This window comes from Harpia harpyja, chromosome 3, assembly GCF_026419915.1.
Source record: "Harpia harpyja isolate bHarHar1 chromosome 3, bHarHar1 primary haplotype, whole genome shotgun sequence".
NCBI lineage: Eukaryota > Metazoa > Chordata > Aves > Accipitriformes > Accipitridae > Harpia > Harpia harpyja.
In genome coordinates this window covers 42,298,433-42,312,431 of record NC_068942.1, presented here as the reverse complement: position 1 = coordinate 42,312,431, position 13,999 = coordinate 42,298,433, and the positions used below count along the sequence as shown (strand labels likewise).

The 13,999-nt window shown below is 39.6% G+C and overlaps 1 protein-coding gene across 2 annotated transcripts in view; it reads right to left on the bottom strand.

Annotated features, from left to right (window-relative positions):
• The window catches only part of MIDEAS (mitotic deacetylase associated SANT domain protein), a 57,937-nt gene that overhangs the window by 26,740 nt on the left and 17,198 nt on the right, over window positions 1-13,999 (bottom strand). The window contains exon 2 of one of the 2 annotated variants that reach the window (XM_052782242.1): window positions 11,325-11,504. The exons of the other annotated variant lie outside the window; for it this stretch is intronic. The gene's annotated coding sequence lies outside the window, so the exon portion shown is untranslated. The remainder of the gene's footprint in view (window positions 1-11,324; window positions 11,505-13,999) is intronic. 2 annotated transcript variants of the gene reach the window in all.

The window sequence follows — 13,999 nt, the reverse complement described above, 5'->3', positions numbered from 1 at the left end:
ATAAGAAGCCATCGGCATTGCAAAGCCTAACTCAGACCACTTCAGAACTGCACCTATCTAGGAAAGAGATATAACAAAAGTATTAAGATGTAAAGCTTACCAAAAAAAGAAAAAAAAAAGTAAATTCAGAGATAACCTAAAGGAAGGAAAGGACTGTGTACTTGTGTGTTCCATAAAGGGAGTCCTAAAAAATATTATATGCCTCTTGGGGAAGTTATCTTGTCACTTGAGAAGACTGTAGTGATTGAAGAAAAAGTGAAGTTACAGCAACACAAAAACCAGGATAGTGAAAATGACATTACCAGGGAGGAAAGAGATTTAAGGTACTTTGAAGAAAACATCCTTACTGAACATCCTGGTTCTCCCAATTGCATGCAAAAATAAATAAATCCTAAGAGATCACCACGACAAAAAGAGGATTTGGTGCATCCAGTATTAGATGGTAAAAGAAAACATCACAAAATTAGCTTTTTAGAATTTCTTTCTACATAGAAAAATTGCAGAAAAATATCTTGTAGGTCATCCTAATAATAATAGTCCATAGTTTAAGCTGAAGTGATAGATGTTCAAGCTGCAGCATGACTATGCTCCAGGAAAGCTCACACTTGGCAGCTTCACTGGCTGAGCACTGCTGGCTCTATGACTAAGCAGGCTTCCCTCCCTGAGGTTGAGGGATGAGCTCACATTATCATCATCCTAGCCAATTACCAGCTTTGGGTTTTTTTCTTTTGGTTTACTTTAATTTCAGCACAAGAGTCAGCCTGCAGTAGCACAGTAAAATGGCAACACACTTCCAGGCTTAAGTGTGCTTTGCAGCAGTATGCCCCTGACCACTTCTTACCTTTGAATAAAGCACAGAGCCAGTTCTGATACCATAATTCCCAGAAAATACTGTGTCTTGCCTCCAAATATACTGAAGTGTTATGAGACCTTGCATTGCTTTTACACTGCACAGAGAAAAAGCAGAACCTAGCATCAGTATATTTTGTTTTAATAACTCGAAGATCTGGCATCCAACATCATCAGTTATTTTCACTTCCAGGAACTTCTGGCATGCAAGAACATCTCTCAAACTTTCTTCAGGTGAATAGAAAATGTACATCGCCACCTTTAATACTATAAATATTTTCAGATTTCTACAGAATTTTTCCATGTTGCAAGGCTTTCTCTTCTAGACCTAAAAAGATTGTCAAATTAGATACACATACCCCCAACAGGCACTTACGCAGTATTTTCTGGAATGAAAAAAACATAAGCAAAGTAACTTATGGTACCCTACCGAGAGAAATTAGGGTTAGCATTTTTAGCTAAAACTTCTCCAGCATATCTGCACTAGAGTTAAAGAATAATCATAAACACATACAAAACAGCACGTGGGCTAGATTTAGGCAAGCCTCCTCAAGGACTTAAGTATACAACAGGACTAAGGAGGAGTCTCTGCCTGCATCCAGGATGCTGTTCTCAAATTAATAAAGTCCTTTCAGAGCAGAGATATCTGAAGAGCGCAGGGCACAGGCACTCACTAGGCTGGTACCAGCCCTGAGCACCCATTAGCAGATTTTACTCAACCCAAAGTAGGTTCTGCAGAATCACTTAGACATCCCTATCTGTTGCAACTATCTTGTCCCAATTTATCATTAGCTTGGAGAGTTTGCTATAAAACCTTTTTAATGTATTTTTTTAATTGAAGTTAAAAGGTTATTTGATTTAGAGGACAAATTAAAAATGCTCAATTACAATCATTTAATATAAAGTATCTTTATCTCCCTTTAAAACTTTTTGCCTGTATATTTAATAACCACTCACCATTACTTCATTTCTTTAAATATTCTCTTCACTAAGTATGTGCATTTTTGTACAATTTCACCTATCAAGTTCACTACCTCACACACTGTAATAACCTTAAACTCTACTCTTCAGCCCACCTGTTGAGGGCTGTGTTGTCCTGTACTTTGCTTAGTTCATTTGCTACTTTGCATGATAAGCAAGTTTAAATTTTGCACATTCCTAATCTCCTTTGTGACCATTTGCACACAATTCTCTCTGACAGAATGCTGCAGAAATGACTTGGTCTTGAAAGACTCTGACTTCTCCTCAAACCTTGGCAAAGTTAAGAATGCAGAAAATACAGAAAATGGTCTACAACCACTTGTTATTTCACCATTTTAATCTTAGCTTTTAAATACTTCTATTTCAGTTTTTTTCATGTGAAAAAGTAGTGTTTATACTAAGTCAAGGATTTTTCAGCTTCTCATGCCCAGCCAGCAAGAAGGCTGGAGGGGCACAAGAAAGTTGGGAGGGGACACCGCCAGGGCAGCTGACCCAAACTGGCCAAAGGAATATTCCATACCATGTGATGTCATGCCCAGTATATAAACTGGGGGGAGTTGGCCTGGGGGGGGGGGAATCCCTGCTCAGGAACTAACTGGGCATCAGTCAGCAAGTGGTGAGCAATTGCATTATGCATCATTTGTTTTCTATATTCCAATTCTTTTATTATTATTATTGCCATTATTATTTTCTTTCTTTCTGTCCTATTAAACTGTCTTTATGTCAACCCATGAGTTTTACCTCCTTTTTTTTCCTGATTCTCTCCCACATCCCACTGGATGTGGGTGGGAGTGGGCAAGCAGCTGCGTGGTGTTTAGTTGCTGGCTAGGGTTAAACCACAACACGTAGAAAGCTACCCAGTATCCTTCTGAGACAGAGCAATCAAGCCTTCCTTCTCTAATTTGCTCATTATGATGGTCAAAGCCCACATTTATGAAACAGGTAAAGAATCATGACACACATTTTACTAATGAGGAACAAAAACAGAGGAACTAACTCACTACTAAGATCACACAACAAACCAGGTCAAAAAGCAAGAACATAATACAGGATACTACCTACCAGTTCCCCTCCAATCCTGCAAGAAAACATGGGTTTAAATCTACACGCAAAAGATAAAAATTGATTGCACTATTTACACATGTGCAGAAAGGGCAAAGAACATTGAATTCCGCTAGTGCAATGGCAGGACAGAGGTAGTTCAATACAGTAGGTTTGGTTTCTGGTTTTGGTGGTTTGTGTTTTTTTAAATGACTGGAGACTTACAGGGCATCACAAACAAGAAACTTGTTCCAGCTAACAGAAATTTGCCCCTATGAAACCACCACCACCACCTATTGCAACAGTCTTGAGTAAGAACCAAGAACGCAATGAAAGCATGGGACAGTTTTTGTGTTCGGTAGATTTGCGAAGCTTATTGCACAGCTTATCCATATTGTATGCTTACCCTGCTGTATGTGAAAACAGCTTCAATCTCTCCCTCAGAAGCCTCTCCCGCACACTCACTTTGTCACATTTTCTTCCAGACAGCTACATCAAAATCCCTGCAGATTGTTTGCAACCTCCCACTCCCCACCCTCAGACACCTTGAACAGGAAGGATAACAGCACAGCTTTCCTACGCATCACCCCGGGAGAGAACAAGAACACACACAAAATAGACCATGTTTGTAAATTCTATACAGCAAAGCACAGCAATCTAACTTCTGAAGAAAGGCAGGGAAAGCTCAAAGCAACTGAGAAACACAACATTGTCCAGGAAAGCCAAAAACTTAAATGGAGGATGATCATTTATGTCCCTGTCACCTTATTCCAAATGGTATGGCATTTTCCAGATACCTATAAAGTCTGTCTCTACAGTGAAAGGCATATTATTTTCCAGGAGTCTAGCACCACAGAAGAGCAACAACTGAAGCCCGAAGTGAACAAGCAAAACCAACCAACAGTCTCCAGCTTAAAAGAAGCCCACTACAAAAGAATATAAGTAGGAAACAATCACACACCCCCAACACCTCCAAGTAAGAAACTAATCTAGGGAACTGTATCAGATGAAAGTCCTAGAATCAATAAAGCCTATGAAATGGGGAAGGCTTACTTGTTTGTGTAACATCACATAGCAAAAAAAGAACTCTACAGTGTGCCCACAATAGGGGCAAAGAGATCAAAGGAAAGCTGCTTCACAGACAGACAACAACAAAAGGGAAAACACAGCAACCAGGAAGCTTGACAACTTCCACTGTTGCCTGAAGGTACCTGCCTGGGGCAGCAAACACATACCTAAATAAGTAGTACACATCGAAGGTTTATGGCCTACCCAAATTTTCTCTTGATTGGCTCATTTCTATTGCACAGAAAGACTGAAGCTTTGGCTGACTTAAAGGGTGCCTCTGCCCTCAGGACAGCAGGGTTAAAATTACTTTGCTACCACTTTCACTTTCCCATTTTCAGAGGCTAGGAATTGATAAAGCTGTATTAAACCACTGTCCTAAGCAGAGATTCAAAAGTGAAATCCATTAGCTCTGTGACCTGAAGCAGGGGAGACAATGGTCATGCTGAAGGACTATGTGCCAGCAAAATCAGGTAGCTTGTATTGCACCACCAGATGTGACAAACTACTGGCTCCAATCTAGACCATTCTTGACATTCAGCATCATAGGTTAATTACCTACAGCAACCAAAATAACACAAAATGTAGAATTACCGTATCGTTTGGGCAAAACATACATTCACAAGAAGAAAATATTAACTACACCTCATGAACTAATCAAAACAAGGAGAAATACAAATCCTACTTAAGTAAAATATTTTGGTCTATTACAGTAAAGGATGTAATAAAGGAGAGGCAGTGCAAACATGTTCTCATAGATGTTATTTAACTGGGCAGCTTTCTTTTCTGTTTGAATGGTCTTAAAATTCACCTAAGCATGAATTCTGATTATAATTTGGTCTACTATTTACATCTGTAGACATGGTTTTATTTATCCCCTATCATCACAGTTTGCCACATTCCATCTAAACACAGATGCATTCTAGTATACAGGACATTACAGAGAAGGATTTTAGGTTTTTTAATTACAGGGTCTGAAGCACCACAGATGCGCCTCAAAAGGAAGTTTTCAGATAACAGTTCTATGAGAGGCAAGTTGTGTACTTTCAAGGAACACTCAAAAACCAGCATGTATTTTGGGGTGTCTTCCTCAATTCAAGCTGTAAACTTGGTACAAATACTGGAGGTTCACTTTTCAAAACGCACCTGGGATTTTCCACATAATTTTGTTTTAAAGGGATGAGAAAGACACAAGAAGTTGTTACGAAATGCCCATTAAGTGCTGATTAGTCTTGTCCTTATAACAAATGAGTAAGGCGAAACGTGGCTTACACAAACAGCTCCACCAGAACAAAATCAGCATGGATGGGGAAGAAAAATTATTAAAAAGACAGACTGGAATTTTAAAATTTAGCAGATTATTAAACAAACAACAAAAGGAAAATAAAACCCATCCTGATTTATTTTTAAAGGAACTGTCAATGTTGTTTCTACCAGCTATTGAAAAGATACTACAGCAAATACAAGTTAGAGCCTCAACCAATTTATCCTCAAACAAAACTTCAAGTGGTATTTCCAAAATAATTGAAGTTTTGCCAAAACCTCATCTCATGAAAACAAGATTCATGATTTGGACCAGACTCATCCTTCATCTTGCACAGGAACAACATGCAGTTCTTAGAACTATGAGAAAGAGACAGCTACATAAACTGGACTTTCTTAAACAAATATGCAGGAAAGCCCACCTTTACAAATGGCTTTGCAACACAGTGCAGGCTTACCCTTTAACAAAATAGGTATATGGTACATTTCTTAAATTAATGTTTATAAACTGTACTGAAGTTGGGAATACTAGTTATTATAATTCTCACCATGATAAATATCACGATCTGAAGAGACTTGGGCAGCCTTAGAGGACAGAAAGAGCACAGCAATTAAGGAGTATGAAACGCTGCTCTCAGGCTTTGTGAAGTTACAGGAACATACTATTCTTTCCCACTGGAAATGGGTTAACAGTTCTAATTGTAAGCACTTAGACAGCTATTTTAAGCTTTTTTGTTTGGAGCTGTCAGGGAAGGCAGTTGCTAGCAACAGAGAGACCAATACTCCAACATGCAGGAATTGCTGCAGGTTCTAAAGCCAGAATGGCAAAGAGCAGGCCAAAAGCTTCTCCCTGCCCTCGCATTCACATAGCTGACATAACCACAACGTGTCCTTCACTCTGAATGCCTCTCCCGCCACAAACACGCCAGCTGCAGAATTGCATGGATACACCCCAGAGACAGACCAAATCTCTCTGCACTTTAGCTCTGAGAAGAAAACACATCTGAATGCACTGAGCTGCAACAGGAAAGATTGCTGCAGGTTCAGTTGTTTCCATCTCGACCCCTCCAGCACTCCATCACAAAACCAGACATACACAGGTGTCCAGTGTATGGAGTACCACAGTCTGAGCGCTTCACAGATTCCTTCAAGGCTTTGCAGGGGATAATGGCCTACAAATAAGGGAAGAGAAAGGGGAAAGTTCATAGAGGTGATGCCTTTCCATCCCCAGAGGTTTCTTCATGAGAGACATAAATGCACTTAATACCTAGACCATAGCTCTCAGCAGAGACACTCTTGACACCATCAAGCAGGCATCATCACTCACCCAAGTCTGTCTGGAAAATAGCTGGAACTAAAAGCACAGGCAGAACCTCAGAGGATCGGGGATCAATTTCCAGCTTTGCTACAGACATGTATCTTAAGCCACTTCAGATCAGTTCATAAAATGAGAATAATACCTGAAACCTAATACACTAATATTCATAAAGTATTTTGAGGTCATAAAAGTCATATTATCTTTAACAGTACCCACTAACAGGCTAGATGGGGATTCTTCCACAAAGAGCTTAGAAGTCTAACTTGAGACATGATGCAACAGGGTAGCAGTAACCAAAATAGAAGGAGGGGGCCACAAAACAAAGGAAAAAGGTCACACAAATAATAATGTAGTTGTTCTTTTGTCATATGCCTTTCTCTGCCTCACTCAACCCAGAAATATCTTTTTGTTTTTCAGCAGTTATCTAAGCTGAAGCAGTGCTGATCTCAGTTTGCCCACATCCACACACTTGCAGCCAGCCAGATGCCAGTACTGACTGAGCTAATCTATTATAAAACTACTCAAGTAGTCAGTCTTTAACAGCACTGACAAGACTTTAGTTAAAATTTCTAAAATTATGTCTTTTAAGAAGTTTTGTGGTCACTGTTGAATATAAAACAATCTTTTTATTGTGCTGGTCTGTTACGATGTACAGTAAGCTCATGACTGGGACTGTCAGGCTTTACAACAACACAGCTAGGCAAATGCACACTAGTTAATACTGGGTGTAGGAACACTGAAAAACATGGGCAAGCATGATCATCACACAGGGGAAACCAGCAAGGCTTAAAGAATCCAGGGGCCCAGAGAGGACTCTGATTTCTTAATCTTTAATTAAAGAATCAGAGCACTCTCCAGGCCCCCGGATTCAGAGCTCCCTGCCAGTTACCTGCCAGACATCTGCCCAATCTCCTCCTTTTAGCCACAGGGATTTCAGTGGAGGAAAGAGCGAGCAGATGGTTGGCACCAATACTGGAGCAAATACAAAGCGAGCCTCTTCAATTTCTGTAGTGGCTTATTTGTATCCTTACTAACATTATAAAGCACTTCCACAATGGAGCATAAGTGACACCAGCCTCATACGTACTCAGAGCAAAGTCAGAAGCTTCCTAAAGATTCAGCTTAACAAGCCTACCTGAAACCAAACAAACCACCCATCCCTTACTTCCTAACTAGAAAAGAAAAATGTCATACAGTGTGAGGAAAAGTGCCCTCTATTAAGAACACTTTAAAAGCTATTTTAAATTGAGCAAAAGACTGAGTTCTTAGTAAAACACAAAACTAAGGTCGCAATGATCAAGTTGAACATTACAGGAAAAACTAAAGTTTACGCATTAATCCACCTGAACATGGAATTCTGTGAGCGTTAAGCAGATCAGAAGTATAACATGCTTTTACATTTCCTCCTGCACTTATACAGTTCACTTTGTGAGTCCTGGAACAATATAAATACATCCTAACTGAAGACATAACATTTTGGGCCAATAATCCCACATTATGCTTTGAATAACCCTATTTACTAAAGATACCAACTATGTAATTGCTATTAACAGGAACAGTTAAGTCCTTCCCAACTGTGAAAAAACAGACCATAAATAATTGGAAAGTCACACAGCAGCTTACTAGAAAAGCCGGTAAGAGGATCAGTGCTAAACACTTGACCATCTCCAAAAGAAATCGCTAAGCATTAAAAAAAGATTTAAATCCCTTACATAACATAGTTTTCACTCTCAGAATGAAAGGCTAATGAACTATCATCCCTTCAGATGTATGGATTCCATTAACTTGATCCTCTCACACTGAAGAAAAAGAAATTCTGAGATTGATGCTCCTTTACAATCCATAATGCATCTAGTGGATTCTAAAGGATTTTTCCACACCAGCTAGATAACACACTCTTATTTCAAATAGTTTACTAGTTCCAATTATGTCCCACAGCTTCTGATGACTTCACTATTTTCAACAAATCTCCAAAAAATAAGAACAAACGTCCAGTCTCCCGTCAGCAGGCTGACATTCGTTACAGAGTTCTCCCCCATTTGGGAGAGATCTATGCATCAACCAAGGCAGGAAAACATTCTGCTAGTTGCTACACTGAAGAAAAATTTCATTTGGGGGAAGTAGTTGAAGGAACTTGCCCACAAACAAACTTGACATTACTGGAATACTTGACATTTAGGTAGCACTTTGCAACAGTTAAAGCAATATATTTAACACCAGTTCATCCAACCTCACAACATATCATGTGCAACATTCTATATTTTTAACAGGTAAACAAAGAGAGACAAAGCCTGCTTTGCACTAAAAAGTGAATGGGTAGCCAACAAGAGATTATTCTTCTGGAATTCCTTGATCTCAGTTTTGTCTGCTGTTCATTCCTTCATACTGTGCAGATACAGACTACATTTGCAAGATGTCAGGTAAAGCATCTTTACTTTGAACAGACACACTAAAATTCAGAAACTGTTATAGAACACTACTTCTTAAAATACCTTGTAGAACTCCCCCCACCCTGATGTAAATGTTAAGGCTATTTTGATCTAAAAATCACAATGTCTTCTATAGCACATAAAAGTTCACCCATATCTGTAGAAGAGCTCTAACATTAATATATAAATAGCAGTATCATACTAGAGATCTCTAACCAGTACTCCACAGATGCAGTGTTCTATGATGCCTTTGCACAGTCCATGAGCTCTGCCTGGAACTGCAGGCTAAGGGGAAGGGCTCTTCTATTTGGATGAACTGTACTGGTTGGGGGTTTTATATTTGGGGTTGTTTTTTTTTAAGAAAATGACAACACTAGCCAGGTGTACTCCTCTTATTGTCCATGCCTTCATTTCTTGCACTGTAGTACAGAAACAGAATTACAGCAATTTCTATTTTACACAGCTGCATGGCCTCATAATCACAGTATAACAGCACTATATACTCCTTAATGCACTTACTCTGGCAATGCCTCTTTAAGGGAGGGAACTACTATTACCCCTTTTTATTGAAGGGGACTAAGTCAGAGAGAGAGACTATGAAGCGACTTGCCTGAAGAGGTCTATGACAGAGCAGGGAACCCAACTCAGTGTCAAGCTAGTGCCCTACCCTTTCAATCATCTTTAGTCTCTTACTTGGTTTAAAATCCCATCCTAAGGATGGCTAAATGAAATCTCCCTGAAACATTTCTTCCCATTTCAGCCTGCCCATGAGACTGTATGCCATGCATAATAATAAACTCAAGATAAGCATTTAGCAGCCAATGCAGATTTATTGTGGATCTAAAAATATTTTTCTAGCTTTTATTAGAGTTGTCACATATAAGGCATATACGCATAGTGATACACTAGCCTTGGCTGCAGTAGTGTCCAGGGGACACACAGAGCAATTCAGGAATACTAGACAGACCTATCCAGGTGCAAACATGACATTGTTATTAATTTTGTGTAGGGATTAGATAACAATGCTGAAGAACCTCATCAAATCCCTTCCCTGCATGCAATTACAAATTCAAATGAAGAAAGAAGGGAAGGAATATACTAATTTATAGCTGTAAGTAGATTAGCTTTGATACATGTTTTCATCTGTTTACATCACTTAATGATCACCATAAGCATAAAATCACACTTTGGAATCAGGGAATAAAAAAAAGGAAGGGGAGCTCTTAAATCCTGTTAAGACAGTGCTTTTAGCAATCACCATGACATGTATATTCCTCCCATCTTTGCAATCTCCTTCCTGACAACCACTACAGGGGGAAAAGAATTTTTGTTCTTTTCCCACAACTGCAACATCTGAGGCGCCACACACAAATAAGAAACAGCTTTCGGGCCCACAAGAAATGGATGTGTTGAGTTGCACATATTCAGACCCCACCCGTGCAGGGACAAGCTTCCACCCCTTGAACCCTTTAACCGAATCTTCTCTTTAACTCCGTCTCCAGCCAAGTTAAGAGCAAAACTCTGATTTTTAGCAGAAACATGGCAGAGATCACAGCAGTTGGTCTGCAGGAACAACAACTTTTTCAGCAGACCACGGAAGGGGCTCTGTCACTGCCACCACTAGCCCTTCAGAGGTCCTGGAGGCTGGGGGGGCACCACGGTCCTCAGCCCCGGTTTTGCTCTGCAGCCACAAACATAGGATTTCCGTCATTTAAGGGGGGAGAGGGGGAAGGGAGGGGCACATATTTGGTTGTGAAATATAATGAAGTGTCATGGAAAAAATAAAATAGGGGCCAGAGTTTTTAAAAATGCAAACACTAGAGATGAAATTGCAAGACTTGTTTTTCCCCTTTCCATAAAAAGCTATGTATTTATAGCAGCTGCTTAAAAACAAAAAAAAGCAGCCTTGAGAGTTATGCATGAGGAATGCTAAGTCACAGTATCACTTAGAAAAAAAGAACAAGTACTAATTTGCACATAACGGTGATGAAATTCACCTATTATAGTAGATAAATTTGTTAAGCCAATTCTGTTCCTAAAGCTCCCACCACTTATATTTGTGGCTTTGTTCTCTCTCTTCCTTACTAAAAATCTTGAACACTCAGCACAAAAGGTTCCCTTGCAGACAAAATCTGCCAAATCAGAACCACGAAAGTACTGTCAGAGCCACAAAACTGAACAAAAAAGCAGAAAAAAATTCACACTCATTGCTACCTGCACATGAGACCATCAGGCAAAAAAGTTCAGATAAAAGAATGGCTTCTACATGTACATAGTTCCTACACATAGCAGGCTAAGTTTGTATTATTGTAGCCATTTCTAAACTTACAGCTTTGCTTAAGCAAGGTTTCCACATTCTTCAGGTATCTTCAGCTCACCTTCTGCAAGATGTGAGACCCTGGTGTTGGCATAAAGCTTCACAGTAGCATCTGCACAGAGAGGGATTCCCCTGAGCAGCAGTTTCAGAGGCCCAGAGCAGAATAATTTTTCCACTTTCAATTTTAGATCGAGGTCAAGTACAATGGTTGGTTTCCATTCATCTTGCAACATGTCGGAAGCTAAAGCGTGAGAAAAAGGTGAGATGATGAAAAAACTAGCAGGAAGAAGAAAATACCTCCCTTCTGAAACCAGAAGCGTATTGGTCCCTGCAGATGCCCTTTCTTTTCCACCTACATTCCTAGTACATTTTGTCCATTTTCTAGAACACAGTGCCTTCCAGTTAAATATACTTAGTTCCACAAAGATATCATTGCAAGGACGAAGTGTTTCAAAAGACATGAAGCACCCATCCAATTAAGTAACTGTAATAACTTCTTAGTCTGCCTTTTTTTTTTAGTAGGTTCTCACAATTGGTAATTTCTTTAATTTTTTGATTTCTGCCTTATCTGAAAGTAACAGGACAGATTTAGACATAAAAAAGATACAACCAACAAGAAGAAGTTGTTTAGTATTTTAGTTGTACTTCTCAGCTCCTTTCCTTGAAGAAATGAAAGGTTTTCATTTGTTAATATATCTCTCAATTTTATGCACAGATATTTGCATAGTGAAGAGAAATTATCACTTCTCTTTTTGGATATGGAAAGAATATTGTGCGCCAAATTTCTCAATATCATTGGAGGAACTGCTTATAGTTTGAAAGACTGAATTCTCATAAATCAATTGAAAAATTTTATACGCATACCTCCCCCTAACATTCAGTAGACATTTGATTAAAAGGTTCAGGCTTTTAACAACAGCAGTTGGAAAAAACCCCACCTGTCAGTTGCTCAACTCCCAGTATCACTTCACTAGCTCTCTAGTCAAATTCTAAAATAAGTAGATCTGCAACTCTAATGTTAAAAAAGGAAATTGCTTACCACACTCCAACTTTTCAAGGTTTTTATACCTTAAGCAAGTAAATTGATACTTCTGGTGGTCTTTGAATAAACAATTTAAAATAAAGTCCACAGCAATAAAGATACTTCGCTTGCCTAGCTGCAATACTAAAAATTTCCTCAGCTGAATATGGATGCATTCTTTTCCTGTTCATTGTGGAGAACTAACTCTTCAGTAACAAGATCCATCCACTGTGTGTTTCTTGCTAATCTGTGTACTTATAACAGTCTCTACTATTGAGAGCAACTTAGCTGTTTGTCCTGGTTTCAGCTGGGATAGAGTTAACTGTCTTCCTAGTAGCTGGTACAGTGCTATGTTTTGAGTTCAGTATGCGAAGAATGTTGATAACACTGATGTCTTCAGTTGTTGCTCAGTAGTGTTTAGACTAATGTCAAGGATTTTTCAGCTTCTCGTGCCCAGCCAGTGAGAAAGCTGGAGGGGCACAAGGAGTTGGCACAGGACACAGCCAGGGCACCTGACCCAAACTGGCCAACGGGGTATTCCATACCATGTGACATCCCATCTAGTATAGGAACGGGGAAGGGGGGGCAGGGATTCGCCGCTCGGGGACTGGCGGGGTGTCGGTCGGTGGGTGGTGAGCAATTGCACTGCGCATCATTTGTACATTCTAATCCTTTCATTATTGCTGTTGTCATTTTATTAGTGTTACCATTATCATTATTAGTTTCTTCTTTTCTGTTCTATTAAACCGTTCTTATCTCAACCCACGGGTTTTGCTTCTTTTCCCGATTTTCTCCCCCATCCCACTGGGTGGGGGGGAGTGAGTGAGCAGCTGCGTGGTGTTTAGTTGCTGGCTGGGGTTAAACCACGACACTGTTTCACTAAACAAGCCTAGGAATAATTTCCACAGTCATTCTGGGTAGGAATGAGGGGAGATGTATACTTGTAAATGGTTAACACTCTCCCCCCTCTCCCTCCAAGCAAACTGCACACACAGGCAAAAAGGCAAGGGAAATAATTAACCTTCCAACTCCTGAATTTTGGCTTCAATTCCCTAAAGTAGCTTCATGCATAAAATGAACACGTGGAAAGAATAATCAGTGGTGACCAACTTGCTGAGGGTTGTGGAAAACTGGCCTGTGGAGCACAGCGAGCTCTTGCCAGAGATCTGCTGCTGTCTTCTGCCACACAGACCTCAGCAAACGTGCACCACAAAAGCAGCACCATGTCCTTCCCAGGCATTCTGGAAAACCTCAGGGTTTAAAAGCAATCACTAAGCACCTCTTCCCTCCCACACTGAAGCTTAACAACCTCTTTTTTTTTTTTAAGAAAAAAAGACAGACATACAATTGCAAATGTATGCACTAACTTAAAGTCACTTTTTAGTCTTTAAGGCATGCAACTCCATTGCATGGCCCTAAGGCCTCCTCCAGATACTGGCACCATTTATGTCAGGAGATACAATCCGTTTATTTAAACACACAGAGGGTGTTGTGTTGTTTAAATCTACAAGTTAGTTTTCAGTTTGAATCTGCCCTTGTAAAGCAAAATCCCATCAGTAACAACTCCCTCTTCATTAAATTATCTTACTCTTTGAAGACGAAGTGATAAACAATACTTCATTAAAGTACTCATTAAAGAAAAAAAAAAATCCTGGAATGATCTTATACCAGATCCACTACTTTAGCATCATAATTCCTTCCTGAAGAAGCAGCAG